This window comes from Galeopterus variegatus, unplaced genomic scaffold (genome assembly GCF_000696425.1).
Source record: "Galeopterus variegatus unplaced genomic scaffold, G_variegatus-3.0.2 Scaffold7561, whole genome shotgun sequence".
NCBI lineage: Eukaryota > Metazoa > Chordata > Mammalia > Dermoptera > Cynocephalidae > Galeopterus > Galeopterus variegatus.
In genome coordinates, this window is record NW_007733672.1 from 29,508 (window position 1) to 41,270 (window position 11,763).

Genomic DNA, 11,763 nt, shown 5'->3' on the forward strand with positions numbered 1-11,763 from the left:
CAAAAAGGAAAAAAAAAAAAAAAAAAAAAGACTCCTAGGGTTCACATTCCTTGAAATGACATTGGCCACGCATTCTTCAGTTTCATACTTTGCCAAAATGCTGCAGCACACCTTTCTATCACTAAAAACCACTATTGTTCAATAAAGCCACAAAGAATTCTAAGGGTAATGGCCAAGGGGAAATGATTTCCTACAATAATCCTTAGATACGTAAAAATCCTATTTTATACATTTTTTTTTTGGTGGCTGGCCAGTAAGGGGATCCAAACCCTTGATTTTGGTGTTATAACACCTCTACTTTACACAGAAAAGATGGACAGGCTATAGGTCACTCCTTAGTAACAAAAAGCAAAAACGAAAAGAAAAAACTCTGAATAGTCATCTAACTCAAGAATTTCAAAAAACAGGAGCAACTATTACCACATCCACAAAGGGCTTGGTGTTCACAGACCTACAACAGCTGAAAATTCACCACTAAAACATCTTGTTTGTGCTGGCTAAATAATTTATGAGACATCCACACAAGGGAATACCCAGAACTGTTAAAAATAAGAGACTATGTACATGCCAGTATAGAAAAATGTCTAAGACTAAAAGGGCAAAAGAATGATTGACATATTATGATCTCTTTTCAAACTTTTAATTTAGACACATGTGTGAATCTACCTTTAGGGAAAGGGACTAGAGGCAGGAGAAAAGCTTTGACATAATTTTTCCTTTTAGTTTTAGGTTTACAACAAAATTTAGAGGAGGGTACAGATCTCTCATAAACTCCCTGACCCCACACATGCATAGCAGGTTTTTCTTTCTCATCTGTACCATTTAGTAGTTTCAGTATTCTAATCTTGTGAATACATTACTTTTTTTTTTTTTTTTAAGGGCCAACAGTGATTTTATCTGGGCAGTGGATTATGGTCCTTTTTGTTTGCTTAAATTTTTCAGTTAAAAAACTAAAATTAAAAAATAAAACTACATGGTAAATAAAATTGAATTTACTGGGCCGGCCCGTGGCTCACTTGGGAGAGTGTGGTGCTGATAACACCAAGGCCCCAGGTTCGGATCTCATATAGGAATGGCCGGTTAGCTCACTGGGTGAGTGAGGTGCTGACAACACCAAGTCAAGGGTTAAGATCCCCTTACTGGTCATCTTTAAAAAAAAAAAAAAAAAAATCGAATTTACTAACTTCCCTAGTATCTTGAGCAATACTAAGCAACAAATGTCTGGTGAACAGCTATTATAATTTAAGTAGGGTGACCACACAATTTGTTGTTTGAACCAAGATGCTTTTCAGAATGAAAGGAACTGTTCTGGGGACTAGTTGGTTGGCTCAGTTGGGTAGAGCACTGCCCTGTAACACCAAGTTCAAGTACCTTACTGGCCAGCTGCCAAACAAAACAAAACAAAAAAATTAATAGTTACCATGGGATATATGGTAGCATAAATTGGAAATGTCTAGGGTAAACCGGGCCTACTGACTGGGGATGTGGTCCTTGCCCTCTAGGGGGCTGCAATTAAGCTGGAGCCACAAGACTACCTTGGACAGGAAAAAAAAAAATTATGCAAGGTAAAATATTATAATCACACCCTAAATTCAAAGGGCTTGTAAGCCACACAAGATACAAAGGAACTGTTTGGTATAGGGGAGTGACATAATAAGGAAGACTCATTTGGCAAAAGCGTGTAAGACAGACTAGTGGAGAGAGCCTACCGCCTGGGTAATTATTCCAGTGAAGGACCTATGAGTGCATGAATCCCTGAAGGCCTCTTACTAGCTAGCTGTGTTACCTCGGGCAGTTTTCCAAACCTTACTCTATGCTTATTTCCTCATTCACAGCATGGAACAATAATACATGTAACAAAATGAATAAGCCCCATACCCTTTTTCTCTTTTTTTTTTATAGTTTGCAAGATAACTTTTATTATTATGTCTTTTTAAAAATGGACATTATTATGTAATTGAACCGGGCAATGAACTATACTGTTTCCACTTTCCTGAAGCATACGCAATCATTAAACATTAATCTAAAATTTTAAAAGCGACATTAATATTCAATATATATTTACATTTTATTTTATTTTATTTTATTTATTTATTTTTTGTCCTTTTTGTGACCGGCCGCACCGCACTCAGCCAGTAAGCGCACCGGCCATCCCTATATAGGATCCGAACCCACGGCGGGAGCATCACTGCGCTCCCAGCGCCGCACTCTCCCGAGTGCACCGCGGGCTTGGCCCTATATTTACATTTTAAACATCACCCAATTTAATGAAAACAAGGCATTCACTGGCACACTAGCAGCAGAAGCTGCTTATTAATAACTAACCACTGTATGAAGTCAAATCTATATAAAAATAAACACTAAGAGAATAGATTTAGCCAAAGTTAATAAGTGACAAGCATAATTATAAATCAATACCAGATTTTAAATGGCATTTTCACTCAAAGTACGCAAAATATGTAGTAATCCCAAACCTGTAGGATAGCAAATTAATACACACAATTTTCTCTTAGTGGAAGCCTATCTAACCTCAGTAATATTTCTGGATGACGCATAAAGTTACTATTGCACATTGTAAAAGGATTGGTCCAGCTGTGTTTCCTCTAATTTTAATTCCTCCTCTTCATTTACAATATTGTCAAGAGTGGCTTTATGTGGATTGTCTAGAATGTCTTTGTTTAATCCATTTGACTCCTTTTGATCCTCATGAGTATTAATCTCTTCAACTGTGGGTGCCCTGGGTGTATTTATTAACATGTCATTTCATAGGGACTATTACTCAGTAGCTTTGCCTGCCTTCTTTCCAAGGCCAGTTGTTTATTTCTCTCAATTCTTTGTTGTTGCTCTTCTGTTATGCTTCTACTTGACTCAGAAGTAAACTTGTCACTTTCAGATAAGTTTGTCAAAAACGGATCTTAAGGGCCAGCCCGTGGCTCACTCGGTAGGGTGCGGTGCTAATAACACCAAGGCCATGGGTTCGGATCCTATATAGGGATGGCCGGTTTGCTCACTGGCTGAGCGTGGTGCTGACAACACCAAGCCAAGGGTTGAAATCCCCTTACTGGTCATTCATTTCATAGGGACTATTACTCAGTAGCTTTGCCTGCCTTCTTTCCAAGGCCAGTTGTTTATTTCTCTCAAATCTTTGTTGTTGCTCTTCTGTTATGCTTCTACTTGACTCAGAAGTAAACTTGTCACTTTCAGATAAGTTTGTCAAAAACGGATCTTAAGGGCCGGCCCGTGGCTCACTCGGCAGAGTGCGGTGCTAATAACACCAAGGCCATGGGTTCGGATCCTATATAGGGATGGCCGGTTTGCTCACTGGCTGAGCGTGGTGCTGACAACACCAAGCCAAGGGTTGAAATCCCCTTACGGGTCATCTTAAAAAAAAAAAAAAAAAAAAAAAACCGGATCTTAATTCAGCAGCAGTTACATCATGGTCATCATTTTCCCCTAGTTCATCATTATTGCTAACAAAATCTTCATGTAAAATAAGGAGATCAGGTTGAATCTGTATTAAACATGTCTGAACTTCCTTTTTATTTCCCAGGTATTCAACTCTGTCAATAAAATCCTTAAATTGTAGTTAGGGAATATCCTATGTGCCCAGTGCTCCATCTGTCTGATTAACATGTTCAAGTCTTCAGCCTCACCACCTTTACCTTTGAATTTTGCCTTACCAAATACATGCCTTGAGGCTGGAAGCCCTCTCTCTGAAATTAATCTCTGAGCATCCAGCTTGGGGTATATTCCTTTTAACTGTTCTCTTTGGAGGTAAAGGGATAGGTGCTCCACTCCCTGACTCTTTATCAGGTTCAGCTCCTTCACCATCTGAAGAGGCTGGAGGTGGGACAGGAAGAAGTTTCATCTTCTATATGTTCATAGTCTGGCAGGTCTATCAAGCCATTCTCCTGTGGTTCTAGCACATTTTCCTCTCACACAGACGACAGTGGTCATGGCACAGTGTTCAAGGTAGTGGACAAACCATGCTTCAGCCCTATATTCTTTAATTCAGCAAGCCCCATATTCTCTAATTTAGGTCTGGTTAATTTTTAAAAATTATGCAGATTTTAGAGGTTTAGGAAGATAAGGCAAAGTTCTGATTATGGAAGCATCATGTCCCTTTGGGTTAGGGTGAAAGGCTGGGAATGTTAACAAGACAACTATCTTGAGGACATTATAAATATACCTCAGCCCAAGTCAAAATGAAGGCCTGTCTGCATGTGATTTATACCTGTTCTGGATCTAGTTAGTATAAAAGTGGTTTTTGGCAAGCCTGTTAACAAAAACAGACTTTTGTGACCTCCCTTCAGACTTAAGTTTCCAGAGGTGGAATGCACCATTAATCTTGAGGCCATCTTGATAATCATTTGGGAAATGCTTGTTGTAACTTGAATTCACTTGTGAATAATAAAACAGACTCAGTCAGCTTTCTCTCTCCACAGGCCCCATCAAGATAAATTTCTGGGGGGTGGAGAGGGCTGGCCGGTGCAGGGATCAAACCCTGGACCTCAGTGTTATCAGCGCCCTGCTCTAACCAACTGATTCGCTTCTTAAAAGCCATGCAAATGAGAAATTCTTCTCTGACACACACTACTAGTATCGTAAGAGTGTTGTGAAGATTTTAATCCATTGTAAGTGTTTAAGATAATATTAGGCACAAAGCTTTTAACAAATAGTAGATATTGTATTTTTTGAAGACTGGACCAATAATATAGAGACAGTGAGAATGAAGATAAAGGATGGCACGTTTCACTTGTAAATCCAACCAAACAGGGTGATTGATAGGACATAGGGATACAGAAAGCCAAAAAGTACACCCTCAAGCCAAACAGATGATCTAATTGTCACTCCTTTCCTTTGTTTTTCTGTGATGCGGCCATTTGCAATTCCTGAAATGACTTGATCCCTTATCTTCACCCAGAGTAAAACAATGGAAAACCATCACAACACAAATCAAAGTCCTGCAACACTACATGATCATGAGATGAAGCGTTCAGAGGCAGAAAGCCTAAGGGAAGGACTGGAGAAAAACAAGAAAAACTATACTTTGGATACTCATTTAGACTTCAAATATCTTTTCTCCAAGGAATGAAAGAATTTTTTAAAGTTCTGTGTGAGTGAAGAGGTACCAAATACCAGGAAGGTACTCAGGGCTGTTTTAATTCTACCAAGCCAAATTCCAAAGTTGATATTTATTTTATAATCAGCCTTATTTTAAGGTGATCTATAAATCCATCTGCTTGGTTAGCTGCATAGGTTCTACATATTTGAGCGCTTCTGTTTCCAGTACAGAAAGCTACTAACTGCCCATCTCTTCTAGGTTTGGGTGTCTGGAAGTTGTCATTATTAGGATAAGTAATTCAGAAACTTTAAAATAGCCCCTAGGTATTTATGAGAAAAGAACATCTGCAATGACAAATCCAACTTAAATTATAAGGCTCATAAAATCTTGGTGTTTTAGATATAAAAATCTTGGTATTTTAGATATTAAATGTTTAGATATAAAAGTTTACATTTCAGGGCTGGCCAGTTAGCTCACGTGGTTAGAGCATGGTGCTGGTAACAACATGGTCAAGGGTTTGGATCCCCATACCCACCAGCCACCAAAAAAAAAAAGTTTACATTTCATGAACTATTGGCACAATGCAAACCACCACTCCTGCCCAATATCACTTCATATTCATCACTAAAACAGGATTGTAAATTCTACCCTTACTTCAATCCATAACTGGAACCTGAAAAGCCTATCTGAATAACCTAGAAGGAAACAAGCAGTTTCAAAATCTTTCATGGAACTGTCTGCTATTAATTTACCTTCAGGGGTTCCTAACCTTTTGCAAATCATGGACCATCTTAAGCAACTGATGAAAGCCAACAGACCCTCTCACCAGAACAGTGTTTTTCAGCCTTTTTTTCATTATCACTCCCCTAAGGAGTCTTTTTAGACAGGTTTTCCTAACTGCCCCATGAAATTTTAATACATATCTATTTATGTAGAGTGTCCCTTTGAAAAGTCACAAACTGGGGCTAGCTAGTTAGCTCACTTGGTTAGAGCTGATAACACCAAAGTCCAGGGTTTGATCCCTGTACCAGCCACCAAAAAACAGAAAGGTCACAAACTGTTGTAATATCTAATATTTTTTTCACCCCCCCAAGAACATGACTTACATAGACCATGGGAAATAATGGACAAAATATCACATATGAATTTAAGGACTTCAGATTAAGAGACTTCTGAAGCCATGGATCCAGGACCCAGTCAAGAATCACTGTGAGAGCGTTGGCCAGTTAGCTCACTTGGGAGAACATGATGCTGGTTACACCAAGGTCATGAGTTCAGATAACTGTTATCGGCCAGCTGCCAAAAAAAAAAAAGTCACAGTGAGATCCATCTCAAACATGTGTGTAAAACAATATCTAAATTCTTGCTCTCAGTAAATTTTTTAAAAAAGTAAATAAATTCTTGCCCTCATTTCTAAAATGGCTTCCAATAATGAAAAATGTATTTCAAATAAACTTCAAAGTAACTAAACTCCAAAGTTTCTGGGCCTCAGCATCCATGTTCTAGCATTTCTTCACAGGGAGATTTCAAAAAGATCTTGTCAGAAACAACCCATGAAATGACATTTGTGACCGAGATCTTATAATGATAACCATAATCCGTATTCTAATGCTTCTCAGGACATCTGTGAATTCCACCTTAGTCATGTGCACAGCAGAGCAAGGCCTCCTGGGGTTGCTGAAGTCATTCCAATGTGACCCCTGCAAGGCTCTCCCCACCCCCCACGAATCACAGGCTACTCATCCCTTGTTTGGCCTCCCCTGTCAGCCTCAGGACATGGCAAACAGAAGCCTGGCTGCCTGGCCAAGCTGCTTAAGGTATCTTAAAACGAGCCTTAGTGTTGCAAATGACTGGTCATGGGTAAAATGACAAACAGGCAAGGGAGGGGGCAGTGAAAGAGGAAAAGTTTGCTTTCTCCGTCACAGGATGAGCCCTCAAATGCTGACCAAGGCAAAGGAATGTTTCTGGTGGGAAAGGATCATTATCTCTCAGTGGACCTAAAGATAAGGCCCTCAATGTTCTGCAGGGACTATTACCATTTGAACCTCAAAAGCCTGTGTTTTCAGTAATAAGTTCACCAATTCTTTTTTTTTCTTTTTTTCTTTTCTAAAAGATGACCGGTAAGGGGATCTTAACCCTTGACTTGGTGTTGTCAGCACCACGCTCAGCCAGTGAGCCAACCGGCCATCCCTATATGGGATCCGAACCCGTGGCCTTGGTGTTATCAGCACCACACTCTCCCGAGTGAGCCATGGGCCGGCCCAAATTCACCAATTCTTACTGTACTTTTCTTCGTTGTCCTCATCAACAGACATATGAGTACATTCATTTGTTTATGTACTATCTTCCTCTCATTACGACATAACTGCCATGGACGGAGGACTGTTTTGTTCAGTGCTCTGTTTCAAGAGCATAAAACAGTACCTGGCGATCTGCAGCTGCTCAATAAATATTTGTTGACTAATCAATGAATAAGTACATCAAACTATCCTGGAACCAAACTGCCTTGCCTGGAGGCAGGACAAGTACCTCTTCTACAGAGGATGCTGCTTTGGAGAACCCCAGCTGACCATCAACATCAGCTGCACTTCAGCTCTTGTCATCTTATTTTTGACAACCAGGGTCACAGCTACTCATGAAGGTGAAGAGGAAGGGAAAGAAAGAGTGGTGACTAATCACATGCTTATTAGAGAGAGAAAAAAAGGAGGGAGGGAGAAAGGAAAAAATAATAATGTGCTTACTGGAGATATGCTGGAAAGTTCACCTTTTAGTTAAGGTTCTGGGGAAGCTGTAATTAACCCAAGAGGTTAATGGAAACTGAAGATCACTTGAAAGTGCAGTAGAGGCTCTCGAATGAATATTGTCATGCTTGTCTCCAGTGGAAATTCCCAAGAACAATCAACAATTGACCATGAGCCCAGTAACCATTAACCTAAGTTCTTATGTACAATGCCGGACACAAAGTTATTAGCAGTAGGAACTACACTTAAATGACCACTCCTAAACAAATTCTCAAAATTCTATTTTGAAAAGGAAATACATTATGTGGCCTCGTATTGACCAAAATTACATTCAGGGCCCTCCAAATACCAAGATTTATCATCTGGGGAATAAAGAAAAAAAAAAAACCATGCACATTTGCGGCTGCCTGATAAAAAGTTTTCTCCTCCCTAACAGCAATAACACACATACACACACACTCACTGTACTGTACAATTTATAAAGAGCTATTAGGTGTTATCTACTTCCTTTTACTAAATAGAGCATATTCTTAAGGTGGAGGGGAGGTCGCAACCCAAAGGCCTATGGATACAGAGGGCAGACAGGTAGAAAAGAATGAGGCAGGCCAAGTGAATAAACACAGACTGGGGAGAGCAGTATATGCCCTGTTCGTAAGAGGCACTGGGGCTCCAGCCCACTATAGGAACACAGGCCTGTGTTCTAATCTGGTTCAACCAGATCTTCATATTTTCCAGGCAAATCCAAAAATCAAATTTTTACACAAAAAAGTCCCTTATTCTAGAAACTGTACATGTCACATAAAGGCTGTGTGAGGCCTCCTGGGAGTGGCCAGTTTATAATCTTTGCATACTTTCCACTGCAGACTGGAACTCTCCCTGAACACTAGAAATACCGGGTGCAAAATCAGCTTTCCCCCACCTCTTCTGCAGAGATTTGGAGTCAGGACACCGTGTGCCAGGCCTCTGAGTATCCACTACATTCCCTACACCCTTTTCTACCTGCCTTCCCCACTTAGAGTCTCACAAACATTGTCAATCTTAGACCACATGATGCTTAAAAGAAGCACCAGATCCTTGAGTTAACCCTTATCCCCACACAGCATGTTTTGTCCCCATCTCCCCTCCCTCAACTCCTAGGCCCTCTGGAATTCATGATCTATCTTCAGCAAAATCTCTCATTTCTTCTTCTCTGAATATTCTTGTCACTTTCTTCAGATACCCTGCAATCTGGCTCTCCCGTGAACACATGCCTTACGTGGCCCTTCCAAGTGGGTAGGTCTCCTTACTTCCGGGTGCTGCTTCCAGGCCATTCTCCCTCCAACCCTCCCCAAACCCCCTACATATGAATCTCATGTCACCAGAGTAGACCATTCACTAGCCCACTTTGCACATTATCTGCTGACCCAGATCACTACTCCTCACTTCTCCATAATTTTAGCTCTGGGCTCACTGCCTTTCAGGCTGCTCTTATTCTTGGGGATTTCCATATTCAGACCTCTTCGACCTCTCTTCTGGGTGATCTTGTTCTACCCCCAACCCCTCCCTCTCAGGATCATATCTAGACCTTGTCTCAATAACTGCAGCCCCTTCAGAATCTCAATTTCATGCATCTCACTCACTGCCCATGTATCCTATTTTTCTTGTTTATTCCCTTCAGAACCTCAACCCCAACAATCTGTTGGCCCTACTACCTTTCCACTGCCCCTTAGCCCCCTCACGTCTTCACAAAGATGAAATTTCTAGACCAACCATTATAATTGCTCCCTTACACACATTCTCTCTCACCTCCCCCTCTCCATGATACTAATCTGGCAGTACCTGTGCAGCTGCATGTGGCTGAAGAAACACCTCACTCTAAGCTGATAATCCTGCTTTCTGAGAAAACCGAAGCAATCAGGAGCGGGTGGGGGGGGGGGGGGGGGGGGGGGGGGGGGGGGGGGGGGGGGGGGGGGGGGGGGGGGGGGGGGGGGGGGGGGGGGGGGGGGGGGGGGGGGGGGGGGGGGGGGGGGGGGGGGGGGGGGGGGGGGGGGGGGGGGGGGGGGGGGGGGGGGGGGGGGGGGGGGGGGGGGGGGGGGGGGGGGGGGGGGGGGGGGGGGGGGGGGGGGGGGGGGGGGGGGGGGGGGGGGGGGGGGGGGGGGGGGGGGGGGGGGGGGGGGGGGGGGGGGGGGGGGGGGGGACTGCCTTCTGCCTTAGATTAAGCTGTTCAAACTTTCAAACAAACAGAACTTCAGATAAGTGAGGGCATTAGTTCACCCAGCCAGACAGTAGTACTTCTGAAAGGTCAGCAGGTCCAGACAGCTGCAGCAGTCAGGGAGGCCAGTGAGAACGGAGAAGGCCTCTGCAATCACACCCAGCTTTGTCAATTACTAGTGTGTTAACCTTAGACGAGGCCTGTAACATCATCACTGCACCAGGTTGTATCAAGGATTAAACATCACATATGAGCACAGAGTAAGCATCAGATGTAGTCACAGGTCAGGTAACTGGAAGGTACATCCTCATATTACTTCATATGAAAAAGTCCAGAAAGCCTGCCACACTTTGGTACAAATTGCAAGAATGGTCAATACCTGCATTCCTGATTCCTGGTCTTCTGGAGCTGAGGCATCCCCGCCATTTTTTTTTTTTTTTGCCTCAGGCATAAGGAAATTAAGCAGTCTCCAGAAGTTACTACGGGTAATGACTTGGCACACACATATCCTGCTTTCTCTCTCTCTTCACTCAATATGCCGGCCTATAAAGTCCTAAGCCACCTGGCTCCTGCCTACTTCTACCACCTCCTATCCTCCTCCAGTTTTCCCCTCCCTTACTCCTGCTCCAGCCGTGCTGGCTCTGTCTTTTCCTTGAATACAACCAAGATTGTTCTGGCCTCAACGCCTTTCCAACTGGACACTGATCCCCAAGGTCTTTCTGTGGCTGCCATGTAATCTCCTTTCATGTTAGAGTTCAAATGTCATCCTCCTCAGAGAGACCTTGCCTTATGTCCCCATCATCTCACCTGACCCTACTCGTGTACTTCACCCTGTTCATTTCTTAGTAATTTAATCTTGTAGCAAGTGTTCTTTATTTAAATATTCACTCACTGTCTGTCTCTCCCACTAGAATAAAAGCTCTGTAAATGCAGGAACCTGGCTTATCTGATTCACCTGTTATCGTCAGTGCCAGCACCATCCCTGACACATAGCAGGGGCTCAGTAAGTTTTGCTGAATCAATGAATTCTTCTTTCAAGAGAGTTCCTTTCAAAACCCGCTGATGCTTGTCTGTCGCAGTTAAGGTTACAACAACACTTGTTCAAAAAGACCTCTCAGGCCAAACTTCTTAGAGTGCAGGTTCAAATCACCTCATCCACCTCCAACCTCTAAGGTCCAATCCAAAGAATCCAACCCCAGCTTTTATACCAAAGGGCCCTCACCCTTACACCTTGGCAAAGTTTCTCCCCTCCAACACTTGCTTCTTTTCTTCTCCTTCCTTTGGACATCACTGAGAAAACACCTTTCTTCTTGGGCACCTACTCGACTGTAACTTAACTAGAAAGATTTCTGAGAGGGCTGTTGTCCAATAAATAAAGAGGTGGGGGCTCGAGGCTAAAACTGCCACCAGGCCACCTAATCCCACCCCTTCCCGCTCTGGCCTGGCTTCCTTGGGCTTTCTTTGGCCACGGAACTTTCCGCTGCCAGGAAGAGGCTGGTTTTCGGTGCGGCTCCTCACCCTCTTCCTGCCACAGCACGGGCCAGTGCCACTCCTGGGTCAATACCCTCCGTCTCCGCCCTCACCCGAAGGAAGCTGCTAACCCTTGCTCCTCCGCCGTCCTCACTGTCAAGAGGTCCCAAACCTCAGTCCTTAGGGCTGGCTCCGCCACACTCCCTGAACGCCATCAAGGCGCCCCCAATTTCCTCCCCCGCCCACTCTCCCGCTCGGACCCCGACATCCCCCCAGACCCGCCCCCCTCGCGCCCC

At 43.3% G+C, this 11,763-nt stretch overlaps 1 protein-coding gene and 1 pseudogene across 1 annotated transcript in view; both read right to left on the minus strand.

Annotated features, from left to right (window-relative positions):
* The window catches only part of LOC103607586 (kunitz-type protease inhibitor 2-like), a 28,945-nt gene that overhangs the window by 16,717 nt on the left and 465 nt on the right, over window positions 1-11,763 (minus strand). The window lies entirely within an intron of this gene.
* LOC103607590 lies at window positions 2,521-9,116 on the minus strand (annotated as a pseudogene).